Below are 14,085 nucleotides of genomic sequence, written 5' to 3'. Positions count from 1 at the left end.
TTATCCATGTCAGAAAATTAAGTATAGTAAAAGATTTTGCTTTAAGCTATCAAAAGATCAGGCTTTTCTTTGGCCTTTTAACTTCAGAAACCATTTTTTCTAACTCTAACTCTTGAACACTTTCAACACTTCCCACTCCTCTCGCCCTGTCTATCCTACAGGGGGGTCCGCGGCACCCTCGAGTGGGGTCCTAGCCGTCCCGAACATTGGAAGAACAATAGGGCTGGTGACCCAGATTGTCCCGGGGGAGGAACAGTAGGCTGATGGCCCAAACTGTTCCGAGGGAGGAGCAGTAGGGCTGGTGACCCAAACTGCTCCGTGGGGGAACAAGAGGGCTGGTAACCCAGTTGTTCCGAGAACGGGGAGCAATAGGGCTGATGGCTCTGATTGCTTTGGGGAGCTTACCTTCGAAAATCCCTGTCTCGGGCGCCACCTGCCGGGGACCAGCCCCGGCTGATCCAGGGTATTCGAAGGAGAGACGGCGTCGGCGAGGATCAGGATACAATAGCTTCAATTAGATATTAATTAAAGATATAAAGAGTAATAGAATAAGGATAGCTCAGTAGGAAAATTCAGTGGAGAAAAGAGGCTGAGTAGCTTGGTTTACGCGGGGGACCAATAAAACTTCAAGACAAGAAGCTTGCACCACTTACGTAGGCCGCAGGCGTCCTTCCGTTCTCCCGAAGGACAGGAGACACTGAGGCCTCCCCGGTCGGATCTTAGAAGCCCAGGCAAAATTAGTAAGCTTGGTGGGTTCCGCGCTCCAGATGGAGACTCAGCCGGAGGGAGAGAGAGACATGGGGAGACCAGTATTTTGAGAAACTGATCCCAATTCTTTATTTTCCAGAGTCTGTTTTTATACACTGAGATGTTATACAAAAGTCACGTGGGGACAGCAGTCCTGACTTTTATTAAAGTCAGGTGCTTCACACAAATGTATACAGAGGTCTTAGGGGTGTTACATCATCTTCTGGCCAGGGGGGCCTGCTGACAATTTACGACCCTCTCCTTGTGACAGCGGTCAGTCAATCAGGACACTTATTTCTCCAGGGCTGATCATTCTCAAAACAGACGCCACCCAAGTAAAGTTACATTCCTACAGGGTGAGGGTGTAGTGGGTTTTAGCTAAGGAAAGAATTTACTTAGCCTAAGGTCTAACGTGATTAATATCAAAGGTTAATACTTATTTCTTCTATATATTCATTAATGTGTGTAAGGGCAGGGGATGTGGAGACTTAGCAACAAACATTGGCTCAACAAATGAAAAACCCTTCACCAACACAATTTCTAATTAGCCCATTATATTTATACTAATAGTTTTCTAACTTCTCTAAAGAACCTGTTTTTAGAGGGTTTAAAGCATCTTGTGCCTCTCACGGTTGGGAGGCTGTGAGCAATCACATGTGGCCGGACGAGCCTGTCAGGCAGGCTAGAGAACCTTCAGAGGAGTTTGTAGGTTAAAACACTCTTATCACGCCCAGGAATTATTATTAACTGGAGCTCTAGGTTAACTCCTTCTCCGAAAGAGGTGGTGGGGGACAGCCCCCCGTAAAGTCAGAGGTGTAGGTAAGCACAAAGTAGTAAAGTAGGCAGGCTCTGGTTATGGGGGTAGATGCTCGAGGAGTTCCAGGGGGACTCCTGAGGCTCGATCCCGCCTTTGCGTATGTCGAGCCTCCTTCCTCATGACCTTTGTCACGGGCGGAGTACCTCACTCTGGCCCCCAACAGAGAAGACTTTACACATGGACATCACCCGATGGTCAACACCGAAATCAGATTGATTATATTCTTTGCAGCCAAAGATGGAGAAGCTCTATACAGTCAACAAAAACAAGACCAGGAGCTGCCTGTGGCTCAGATCATGAACTTCTTATTGCCAAATTCAGACTGAAATTGAAGAAAGTAGGGAAAATCACTAGACCATTCAGGTATGACCTAAATCAAATCCCTTATGATTATACAGTGAGAGTGAGAAATAAATTTAAGGGCCTAGATCTGATAGATAGAGTGCCTGATGAACTATGGACTGACGTTTGTAAAATTGTACAGGAGTCAGGGATCAAGACCATCCTCATGGAAAAGAAATGCAAAAAAGCAAAATGGCTGTCTGGGGAGGCCTTACAAATAGCTGTGCAAAGAAGAGAAGGGAAAGCAAAGGAGAAAAGGAAAGATATAAGCATCTGAATGCAGAGTCCCAAAGAATAGCAAGGAGAGATAAGAAAGCCTTCCTCAGCGATCAACGCAAAGAAATAGCGGAAAACAACAGAATGGGAAAGACCAGAGATCTCTTCAAGAAAATTAGAGATACCAAGGGAACATTTCATGCAAAGATAGGCTTGATAAAGGACAGAAATGGTATGGACCTGACAGAAGCAGAAGATATTAAGAAGAAGTGGCAAGAATACACAGAAGAACTGTACAACAAAGATCTTCACGATCCAGATAATCACGATGGTGTGATCACTCACCTAGAGTCAGACGTCCTGGAATGTGAAGTCAAGTGGGCCTCAGAAAGGCCCACTAAGAACAAAGCTAGTGGAGGTGATGGAATTCCAGTGGAGCTATTTCAAATCCTGAAAGATGATGCTGTGAAAGTGCTGCACTCAATATGCCAGCTAATTTGGAAAACTCAGCAGTGGCCACAGGACTGGAAAAGGTCAGTTTTCATTCCAATCCCAAAGAAAGGCAATGCCAAAGAATGCTCAAACTACCACACAATTGCACTCATCTCACATGCTAGTAAAGTAATGCTCAAAATTCTCCAAGCCAGGCTTCAGCAATACGTGAACCGTGAACTTCCAGATGTTCAAGCTGGTTTTAGAAAAGGCAGAGGAACCAGAGATCAAATTGACAATATCCACTGGATCATGGAAAAAGCAAGAGAGTTCCAGAAAAACATCTATTTCTGTTTTATTGACTATGCCAAAGCCTTTGACTGTGTGGATCACAATAAACTGTGGAAAATTCTGAAAGAGATGGGAATAGCAGACCACCTGATCTGCCTCTTGAGAAATTTGTATGCAGGTCAGGAAGCAACAATTAGAACTTGACATGGAACAACAGACTGGTTCCAAATAGGAAAAGGAGTACATCAAGGCTGTATATTGTCACCCTGCTTATTTAACTTATATGCAGAGTACATCATGAGAAACATTGGGCTAGAAGAAGCACAAGCTGGACTCAAGATTGCTGGGAGAAATATCAATAACCTCAGATATGCAGATGACACCACCCTTATAGCAGAAAGTGAAGAGGAACTGAAAAGCCTCTTGATGAAGGTGAAAGAGGAGAGTGAAAAAGTTGGCCTAAAACTCAACATTCAGAAAACAAAGATCATGGCATCTGGTCCCATCACGTCATGGGAAATAGATGGGGAAACAGTGGAAACAGTGTCAGACTTTATTTTTTTTGAGCTCCAAAATCACTGCAGATGGTGACTGCAGCCATGAAGTTAAAAGATGCTTACTCCTTGGAAGAAAAGTTATGACCAACCTAGATAGCATATTGAAAAGCAGAGACATTACTTTGCCAACAAAGGTCTGTCTAATCAAGGCTATGGTTTTTCCAGTGGTCATGTATGCATGTGAGAGTTGTACTGTGAAGAAGGCTGAGCACCGAAGAATTGATGCTTTTGAACTGTGGTGTTGGAGAAGACTCTTGAGAGTCCCTTGGACTGCAAGGAGATCCAACCAGTCCATTCTGAAGGAGATCAGCCCTGGGTGTTCTTTGGAAGGAATGATGCTAAAGCTGAAACTCCAGTACTTTGGCCACCTGATGTGAAGAGTTGACTCATTGGAAAAGACTCTGATGCTGGGAGGGATTGGGGGCAGGAGGAGAAGGGGACAACAGAGGATGAGATGGCTGGATGGCATCACTGACTCGATGGTCGTGAGTCTGAGTGAACTCCGGGAGTTGGTGATGGACAGGGAGGCCTGGCATGCTGTGATTCATGGGGTCACAAAGAGTCGGACATGACTGAGCGACTGAACTGAACTGAACTGAAAGTATGTTTCCACATTATTCTTTGAGAAGTTCTTCTTTTTGTTTATAACTTAATCCTGGGTCTTGAGCTGCATATGTGACTCGTAATCTACGTAAAAGGTAGTATCAGAATATTTTAAAGAAAACCTATATTTCGATATGAGAATGAGATAAGAGCCATGTAAATGTGATTTTTCTTATTTCTAGTTAGTACTTTTGGATAATTTTTCCAGTAAATATTTTTACACAGAGTCTTTTCCTTCACAGAAGACTCTAATATCACAAACAATAATAAATGCCTGAATAAAAATGGGACTCTTTTATTCATCATTTAAAAAAAATAACATATAAAACATATACAAAAAATATGACCAGAATATGGACAAATCATCTATAAACCTGTAAAACTTGTTCAAACATAGACTGGTAATAAAGAATTCTAAATTTAAGTAACAGTGATTTAGCACTGAAGGAATTTCCCCAGTGACTTTAAAACCAGACTAGGCAGTTAATTATTGGTCTGTAATATTACAAGGTCACTCCATGATTATCTGAGAAGCAGAGCACATTTATATAGGAATTGGAACAGATCTGGTTTAGGCAGGAGCATCACCTGGAGTATGAGTAACAGACAAAATTCAGTTAATAAATCAAATATTGAACACATGGAATTAAAAAAAATTGTGGAAAAAGATTCTTTATGTGATTGTATTTGAATTTATACATACACTTCATTGGTGGCCTAGGAAAAGTAGCTACTAATACCACTGCATTAATTATTAATTAATAATGAATTAATAAATTAATTTCATGCTAACGGTAGAAAAAGGTAGTCTATGGACCTAAATTTTCTTATGTCTACAATAATAATTTCCAAAATTCTTTTGAAATTTGTAATTCAATGATTTATAGAAAGTGAAAATATGGTAGGAAAAATTTTGGGAAATTGTGTTTGACATTCTTTTCAACAATTCTTTCTTTTGGCAATTATAATTGGCAGTATGCAGTGTTTACAAGGAAGAAAATAGTGGACATTTCCTATTGATAAAAAGGTAAAATGGTTTAGCAGTTACTTATAAAGCCATTTAAAAGAGATGATATGTTTTAAGAAGGAAAATTTGTTTGACCTTCTTCCAATATATTAAAAAAATATAGATGCACTTTGTGATCAATGCACAGACTTCACCTCTCAGGGATGAAGAAGTGACCTGAAGCACATAAAGCCCTGGAAAACCTCCCTGCCCTGCAGTAACTAGTCTTGTGTTAGGAGAGGGAGAATTCACCACCGCTGAACCCTGCCTACATTATTCAAACTAAAAGGAAAAACAAAAGTCAAGAAGTCATATTTATAGGCTTAAGGGAAATAACAAAAATAATATCAATGCTAATAACACTGTTTTGAGACCAGGAAGGCAAATTGATTTCAACACTATTTCTCTGCTAACACCACGAAGTAGGCTTTTTCTTTCATTTTTAGTTCTCATGGAAAGAACATTTTATACAATCAAAGACTTCCTTAAATCTTTTCAATAACAAAGGAAACAAACTTAAGTCAAAGCTCTAAATACATGACTGGTCTTGGATGAGCTTAGAGAGACCATGTGAGGCACTCCTGGATGTGTGACTATCTGTACTACATAGTATTCTTTTTTAAAAATTTTTATTGGAGTATAGCTGATTTACAGTGTCATGTTAGTTTTTGCTATACAGCAAAGTGAATCAGTTACACATATACATGTGACAATTCTTTTTTTTAATTCTTTCCCCTTACAGGCCATTACAGAGTATTAAGTTCCCTGTTCTGTACAGTAGGTTCTCATTAATTATCTATTTTAGGTACGCTGCTGCTAAGTCACTTCAGTCGTGTCCAACTCTGTGCGACCCCATAGACAGCAGCCCACCAGGCTTCCCCATCCCTGGGATTCTCCAGGCAAGAACACTGGAGTGGGTTGCCATTTCCTTCTCCAATGCATGAAAGTGAAAAGTGAAAGTGAAGTTGCTCAGTAGTGTCTGACTCTTAGGGACCCTATGGACTGCAGCCTACCAGGCTCCTCCATCCATGGGATTTTCCAGGCAAGAGGCACTGGAGTGGGGTGCCATTGCCTTCTCCGATTTTAGGTATAGTTTTGTGTATATGTCAATCTCAATCTCCCAGTTTATCTCTCCCCTTACTCTATGGTAATCACAAGGGGTTTGTTTTCTACATCTGTAACTCTATTTCTGTTTTGTAAATAATTTTGCTTGTACCCTGCTTTAGATTCCACATATAAGTGATAGCAGGTGATCATAGTCTTTCTCTGTCTGACTTACTTCCCTCATATGATGATCTCTAAATGCACCTACATTATTTTGCTCGCTTTAATGGCTGAGTAATATTCCATTGTACATATGTACCATATCTTCTTTATCCCTTAAGCTGTTTATGAACAGTTAGGCTGCTTCCATATTCTGGCTATTGTGAATAGTGCTTCAGTGATAATCTTTGTGAATTATAGTTTTCTTTGGATACATGATCAAGAGTGAGACTGCTGGATCATATGGTATCTCTGGAGGCTTCTGAGGTAGTGCTAGTGGTGAATAACCTGACTGCCAATGCAGGAGACATAAGAGATGCAGGTTCCATCCCTGGGTCAGGAAGATCCCCTGGAGGAGGGCATGGCAACCCACACTAGTATTCTTGCCTGGAGAATCCCATAGAAAAAGGAGCCTGGAACACGTGAACAAATATGTAAAATACACTGCAAATTAGATTTTGTTAGAAAATCTTAGAAGCAAAATCTTTTGCTTCTAAGCAAAGTAAGAAGAATGAGTTATTGAGATGAGGAGACAAGCCGTGTATATGTGTTAACCAGTGAAGGCTTTGGTTAGAAAATACGAGTATTACCACCAAACTTTGTGGCTTAAAACAGCAATCATTTTAAGATATCTCATAATTTCTGTACATAAGGAGCTTAGAAAGGACCAAGCAGGGTATTTCTGATGTGAATTACTCATGCAATGGCAATCAGACTGGATGGAGGTAGAATGTGTCACTCACTTCTTGTCAAATCAGGTCTATCTTCATGGGCCTTATGCATCAGCTCTTTGGGGATTTTCCACAGCATGGAGGCCTCAGGGCAGCTTACATGGTGGCACAAGCCACCAACAAACATGTGCAGAAATTTTTATAACCTTACCTTAAGAGTCAAATAAAATCATTTCAGACAGAGCTACAAACCCACCCTGATTTAAAGGGAGAGAACACAGAGCTTGGCTTTTAATGTGAGAATGAAAGTTAGACTGTAAAAGAGTATGTGTGATGCTGTATCTGTTGTCACCATTTAAAAATATACTGTCTGCCACAGCATAGAGTGGTAACTTCCCTCTTTTGCAGTGCTGGGACTTGTATTCCTAGGGTCTTGAAAAGTTATTTTTTAAAATCTGTATTTTAGTTTACTCATGTGAAAAATTGGGGTAACTCTATTTCATCTTAACAGGCTCCAATTGAGGGCTGGCACATGTGGCCACATATATGAATGTGAGAGTTGTACTATAAAGAAAGCTGAGCGCCAAAGAATTGATGCTTTTGAACTGTGGTGTTGGAGAAGACTCTTGAGAGTCCCTTGGACTGCAAGGAGATCCAATCAGTCCATCCTAAAGGAGATCAGTCCTGGGTATTCATTGGTAGGACTGATGTTGAAGCTGAAACTCCAATACTTTGGCCATCTGATGCAAAGAGCTGACTCATTGGAAAAGACCCTGATGCTGGGAAAGATTGAGGGCAGGAGGAGAAGGGGACGACAGAGGATGAGATGATTGGATAGCATCACCGACTCAATGGACATGGGTTTGGGTGGACTCCGAGAGTTGGTGATGGACAGGGAGGCCTAGTGTGCTGTGGTTCATGGGGTCACAAAGAGTCGGACACGACTGAGTGACTGAACTGAACTGAACTGAATAATGACTACTTTGTGTATATTTACCATGAAATTGGAATTATAAATCAACATAACTGGTGATTATATTATGCTTATTCATATTTACTCTATATCATTTATTTATTATATTTTATCTGCTTGATGAAATGTATACTGACATTAACTTGTTGCATACAGAGAGATCTTGAAACTATGCAAATATCCTTTCTCTCATATTTTACCCACTAATTTTAGCAACTGTTGATGGTTATTGCTTACAATAATTATGATTGTGACATTTGTTAATAGTAGATATTTAATTTCCTCCCAACATTTATAAATTAAAATTATGCCATAAGAAAGAATATCCCTCTTCCCTCATTATTTTCTGTAATTTCTTTCTTCATTTATCTTTATGAGATGGACTTGTGGATACTTTTTAAATTAGAGTTAGAACCCAATAATGTCAATATTTATTTTGTTTATACTGGTACATTCTCTAGAAGATATTCTACTTTGGGAGACTTAGACCTCGGAAATTTGAGAGAAATAAAGGAAACTTTCTGCCTTGGGGCTTCCCAGGTAGCAGTAGTAAAGAATTCGCCTGCCAATGCAGGAGATGTGGGTTCAGTCCCTGGGTTGGGAAGATGCTCTGGAGGAGGAAATGGCAACCCACTCCAGTATTCTTGCCTAGGAAATCCCATGGACAGAGGAGCCTGGTGAGCTACAGTCAATGGGGTTGCAAAGAGGTGGACACAACTGAGCATGAATGCATGCATGTATACATAATTATACTATAGTTGTATAAGAAGATAACAGTAGAATTTGGGAAAGGACTAAGGGAACTCTCTGCTTTTATGCAATCTTTTCAGAGGGAAGGGAATGGCAACCCACTCCAGTATTCTTGCCTGGACAAGAATTTATTCTTGTCCTCCTCCAAGGACAGAGGAGCCTGGTGGGCCACAGTCCATGGGGTCACAAACAGTCGGATATGACTGAGTGACTAACACTATAAACTTAAAATTATTTCAAATTAAAAGTTGAAAAGAAAAAAAAGGGGGGGGGGTAACAGTGGATATCAAGTATTGACCAAGACAGCCTTAGCATTCCCCTCAACTAAATCACACACGTTTCTTCCAGACTCTCTGTCATAACCTCCCTTTTCTTAAAGCATTTACTACAGAAAACCTTTGATTGTGAATTCTTGCTCTGCCTCTTTGAGATGAAAACTTTCTCTCAACCTCTTGCTGGTTTTATAACCTACTGACATAAAACAAATAGACTACCAGTTATTTCTCCAGCAAAGATGGTTTTACTTGAGATCAGAAAAAAATTGCAATTTGGAGTCTGCAGCCATGGTGCTGTTCACTCCTTAAGTTATGTCCAACTCTTTCCAACCGTGGTAAGCCCATGCAAGTTCCCACACAGAAAGGGAAGGAGAACCCATTTATAGAGCAAAAAAGAAAGTTGGGGGAAATGTAGAAGACAGTCATGACAATTCATTGGCTGAGTCTTTTTTCAGAAAAGAAGAGCCTGTCTTTTTCCTGTTGATCTCTGCTTTGGTATCAGGGATTGAGAACTCCCCAGTCTGGTCTCCCAAATCTATTTCATTGAGATCTCAGCTTATTACTTTTTTTTTTTTTTTTTTTTACAAAACCAAGTATGTGTTTCTCAAGGACCTGGGAGACATCCATTTGAAATGTAGCCATCAAAGGAAACAGCTCCCTTGTCTCCTAGTCACTGTGGTAAGTCAGGAACCTAACTTCCATAAGCAACACTTAACAAACATAGAATATCTCATCAAACCTTCCCACCACCCGCTAGGGTCTCCCTGTGCTTTTCTACCAGCTTATTTCAATGCTTTCAAACTCTCCCGTCTTTTGATTCATGGGAGCTGAGTTCAATCTCTCTCCCCTTTTGTGGTAGTTTTGGATAAAGCCTTTCTTGCCTATTTTATTTTTAGGTCCATTTACTCTTTGACATTATTCAAGTTTGCCTTTGAGTCTTATTTTATAGAGCCATGATTTTATATAATTTTAAGATTTTAAGACACAATGTTATATAATGAATCTGGTAAATAAATAATGCCTTATTTTAAAATTGAATTTTGAGGGTCTAGGACATGCAAACTTAATTTTTATGTTTTATTTTAGAAATATTTTAGTAGAAATGATAGAAAAGTAAGCTCCAAGGTATTTCAGGGTCCTTCACAATTCACAAACAGCACCATCTATTTTTTCCTAACAAAAATGTCTTAGCATCACATCCCCAGGACTCATTTATCTCATAACTGGAACTTTGCCCCTTTTGACCACTTTCATCCAAACCCCCCCACCCCTGCCTCTGGTAATCACAAATTGGATCTCTTTTTCTATAAATCTCTTTGTCTTTGAAGTGTAATTTACCTGTTACACTATGCTAGTTCCTATTACACGACATGTGCTGTGCCGTGCTTAATTGCTCAGTCATGTCTGACTCTGAGCAACACCATGGACTGTAGCCTGCTAAGCTCCTCTGTCCATGGAGATGTCCCAGGCAAGAATATTGGAGTGAGTTGCCATGCCCTCCTCCAGGGGATCTTCCCAACCCAGGAACGGAACCCAGATCTCCCACATTGAAGGTGGATTCTTTACCGACTGAGCCACCAGGGAAGCCCAAGAAATTATGGAGTGGATAGTCTATCCCTTCTTCAGGGGATCTTCCCAAACCAGGAGTTGAACCGGATTCTCCTGCATTGCAGGCAGATTCTTTATCAGCTGAGATACAAGGGAAGCCCATTATACAACATAGTGATTCAGTATTTCTATACATTTCAAAATGATCACCACAATGTCTCATCATCATCTGTCACCATACAAAGATATTGCATAATTGTTACCTTCTGCACACTGTACATTTTGCCTCCATTGTCATTATTGACTAAGGGATGTCTTTATTTATTTATAAGTAAGTATAATTTTTTGACTTTTTATTTTTTATGTATTTATTTTGCTTTACAATATTGTATTGGTTTTGCCATACATTGACATGAATCTGCCATGGGTGTACATGTGTTCCCCATCCTGAATCACCCTCCCACCTCCCTCCCCATCCCATCCCTCTGGGTCATTCCAGTGCACCAGCCCCAAGCATCCTGTATCATGCATTGAACCTGGACTGGTGATTCATTTCACATATGATAATTTATATGTTTAAATGCCATTCTCCCATATTATCCCACCCTCATTCTCTCCCACAGAGTCCAAAAGACTGTTCTATACATCTGTGTCTCTTTTGCTGTCTCTCATACAGGGTTATTGTTACCATCTTTCTAAATTCCATATATATGCATTAATATACTATATTTGTGTTTTCCTTTCTGGCTTACTTCACTCTGTATAATAGGCTTCAGTTTCATCCACCTCATTAGAACTGATTCAAACATATTCTTTTTAATGTTTGAGTAATATTCCATTGTGTATATGTACCACAGCTTTCTTATCCATTCGTCTGCTGATGGACATTTTGTCTAACCCATTTTCTTCATTTGTAAGGGGGTAATCATAATACTTATGTTGCCATATCATTTGAGGATTAAATTATATAAGTAAAAACAGTAGAATACCAATTATATATTAGACATGTCAATGTGATGCTACCCTTTCTTGAACTATTAGAAATAATTCAAGACACATAGCAAGTGCCCCTTGAAAACTGTTATTCCTATTGAAGTAATTATTTTTCTGTTTTTAGAGAGATGATATTAGGTTGGAACTTAATTAAGTAGAAAATTTTGGGGAAAAATAGTAAATACTTTATAGCAATGCCATGGAAAGAAATCTAGTACATACCATTTCATCAACATAAATAAAATTAATTTAATAATTAAACTTTTAGGGAAAATAAATATTAGTGAAACAAACAACAGCTGCTTGAGGTACAAATATTTGTTTCCATAATAATCTATTCTTAAATGAATGCTTCCTTACAAACTTCCATAATTATGCAACATCCCTTTGTGTGTGAAAGTGTTATTTGCTTAGTCATGTCTGACTCTTTGTGACCCCATGGACCATAGTCTACCAGACTTTTCTGCCCATGGAGTTCTCCAGGCAAGAATACTGGAGTGGGTTGCCATTCCCTTCTCCAGGGGATCTTCCTGACCCAGGGATTGAACTCAGGTCTCCTACATTAGAGGCAGATTCCTTACTGTCCAAGCCTCCAGGGAAAATCCCACAATATTACTATAGTCATATTAAACTCTTTCCAAGGTGATCCCAGTATTAACAACTGCTGAGATAAATTTGTGACTGAATTTATTTTGAAGTAACTGGTAATTTAGCAATATGACTTCAAGGGAGAAAGTGAATTATTTAGAGCTTATAGATTCCCTCAGATGCTCATGGTTGTTAGAAATAGAAACGATGCTATTAAGTCAAATTAATATGAGCAAATAATAGAAATGTGCTTCTGTGGGGATTAAAGAAATTGCTTTATATTTCTAAGATACCATCACAGATACCCTGCTTCAATTTACATTTATTTAATTATTTTCTTGTAGAATTTGTGTCTAATCAGATAATAGTTGCATACAAAGAAACTCACAAGGAAAATAAATCATCTTGCTTCTCAAAATTAGTTTTCTTTATGAAACAAAGCACATAAAACCTGAAAATTTTAGTACTGGAAGGAAAAGTTCCTGGTGTATGCACAGCAACACCCACGGGTGTGGGGGTAGGGTATTTTATAATTGTTCTTGGACTTTGGTAAACTTCCACTGTGGAAATCTCAAATATGAAAAAGGTTCAGGTTTTTAAATCCTTGGTCCAGCTGTGCCAGTGAGGAGTGTCAAAATATTTCCAACAAAATTGGAATGAAAGTAGAATACAAGGACTGTAAGTAGCCTGGATTATAAAGAAAGAGGTTGTCACTTAGCCAGGGAAAAATGGCTTCCAAGGATTTTATTTTCTTGGGCTCCAAAGTCACTGCAGACAGTGACTGCAGCTATGAAATTAAAAGACGCTTGCTCCTTGGAAGGAAGGCTATGACAAATCTAGACGTGTATTAAAAAGGAGAGACATCACTTTTTCTACAAAGGTCCATAAAGTCAAAGCTATTGTTTTTCCAGTAGTCATATATGGATGTGAGAGTTGGGCCATAAAGAAAGCTGAGCACTGAGGAACTGATGCTTTTGAACTATGGGGCTGGAGAAGACCCTTGGTAGTCCCTTGGACAGCAAGAAGATCAACCCAATCCATTCTAAAGGAAATCAAACCTGTGTATTCATTAGAAGGACTGATGCTAAAGCTGAAGCTCCAAATATCAAAATGAATCCACCATATTTGGCAAAACTAATACAATTATGTAAAGTTTAAAAATTAAAAAAAAAAAAATAAAGCTGAAGCTCCAATGCCTTGGCCACCTGATGCAAAGAGCTGACTCAATGGGAAAGACCCTGATGCTAGGAAAGATTGAGGAGAAGCGGGTAAGAGAGGATGAGATGGTTGGATAGAATCACTGGCTCAGTGGACATGAGTTTGAGCCAACTCAGGGAGATAGTAAAGAACAGAGAAGCCTGGCATGCTGTTGTCCATGGTGTTGCAATGAGTCAGAGAGGACTTAGTGACAGAACACAACAACTCAGTGCTTATTACTATCATTACATCTGGTTATATTGGGCTTGAAAAAATATATTATTGTTAAAATTAACTTCCCTTATTTCTCTGTATCTTTTTAAATGTGGTCACAAAAAAATTAAATTTACAAATATGATACCATGGGAAATTGTTGCCTTAGATGCTATTGATCTACATACACCACACAGTTAGCCCTTAGGATCTTGCCACTTCCATACAGAGCTGATCTTAGGTCTACTCTGTTCTCAGATTTCAACATCTTTCTGCACATTCTGTGTATTCCTGGAAGATTCAGAGTTTGGGCACTGGCTTGTTGTTGATGTTACTTGCTAAGTAGTGTCCTACTCTTTGTGACCCCATGGACAGTAGCCAACCAGGCTCCTCTGTCCATAGGATTCTCCAGGTGAGAATACTGAAGTGGGTTGTAATTCTTCCTCCAGGGGATCTTCCCGACCTAGGGATCAAACCCACATCTCCAGTGTCTCCTGCATTGGCAGGCAGATCCTTTACCACTGAGCCATCCAGGAAGCCCTTGGGATTGGGTAAAAGTGGAAATACATATATCAGCAAAATTCAGCATATCTTTACAATCTG

Source organism: Bos grunniens, chromosome 16 (assembly GCF_055505025.1).
Source record: "Bos grunniens cultivar Pamir isolate PY7600 chromosome 16, Bosgru_T2T1.0, whole genome shotgun sequence".
NCBI lineage: Eukaryota > Metazoa > Chordata > Mammalia > Artiodactyla > Bovidae > Bos > Bos grunniens.
The sequence above is the reverse complement of the archived record's forward strand: the minus strand, read 5'-3'. Positions refer to the sequence as shown.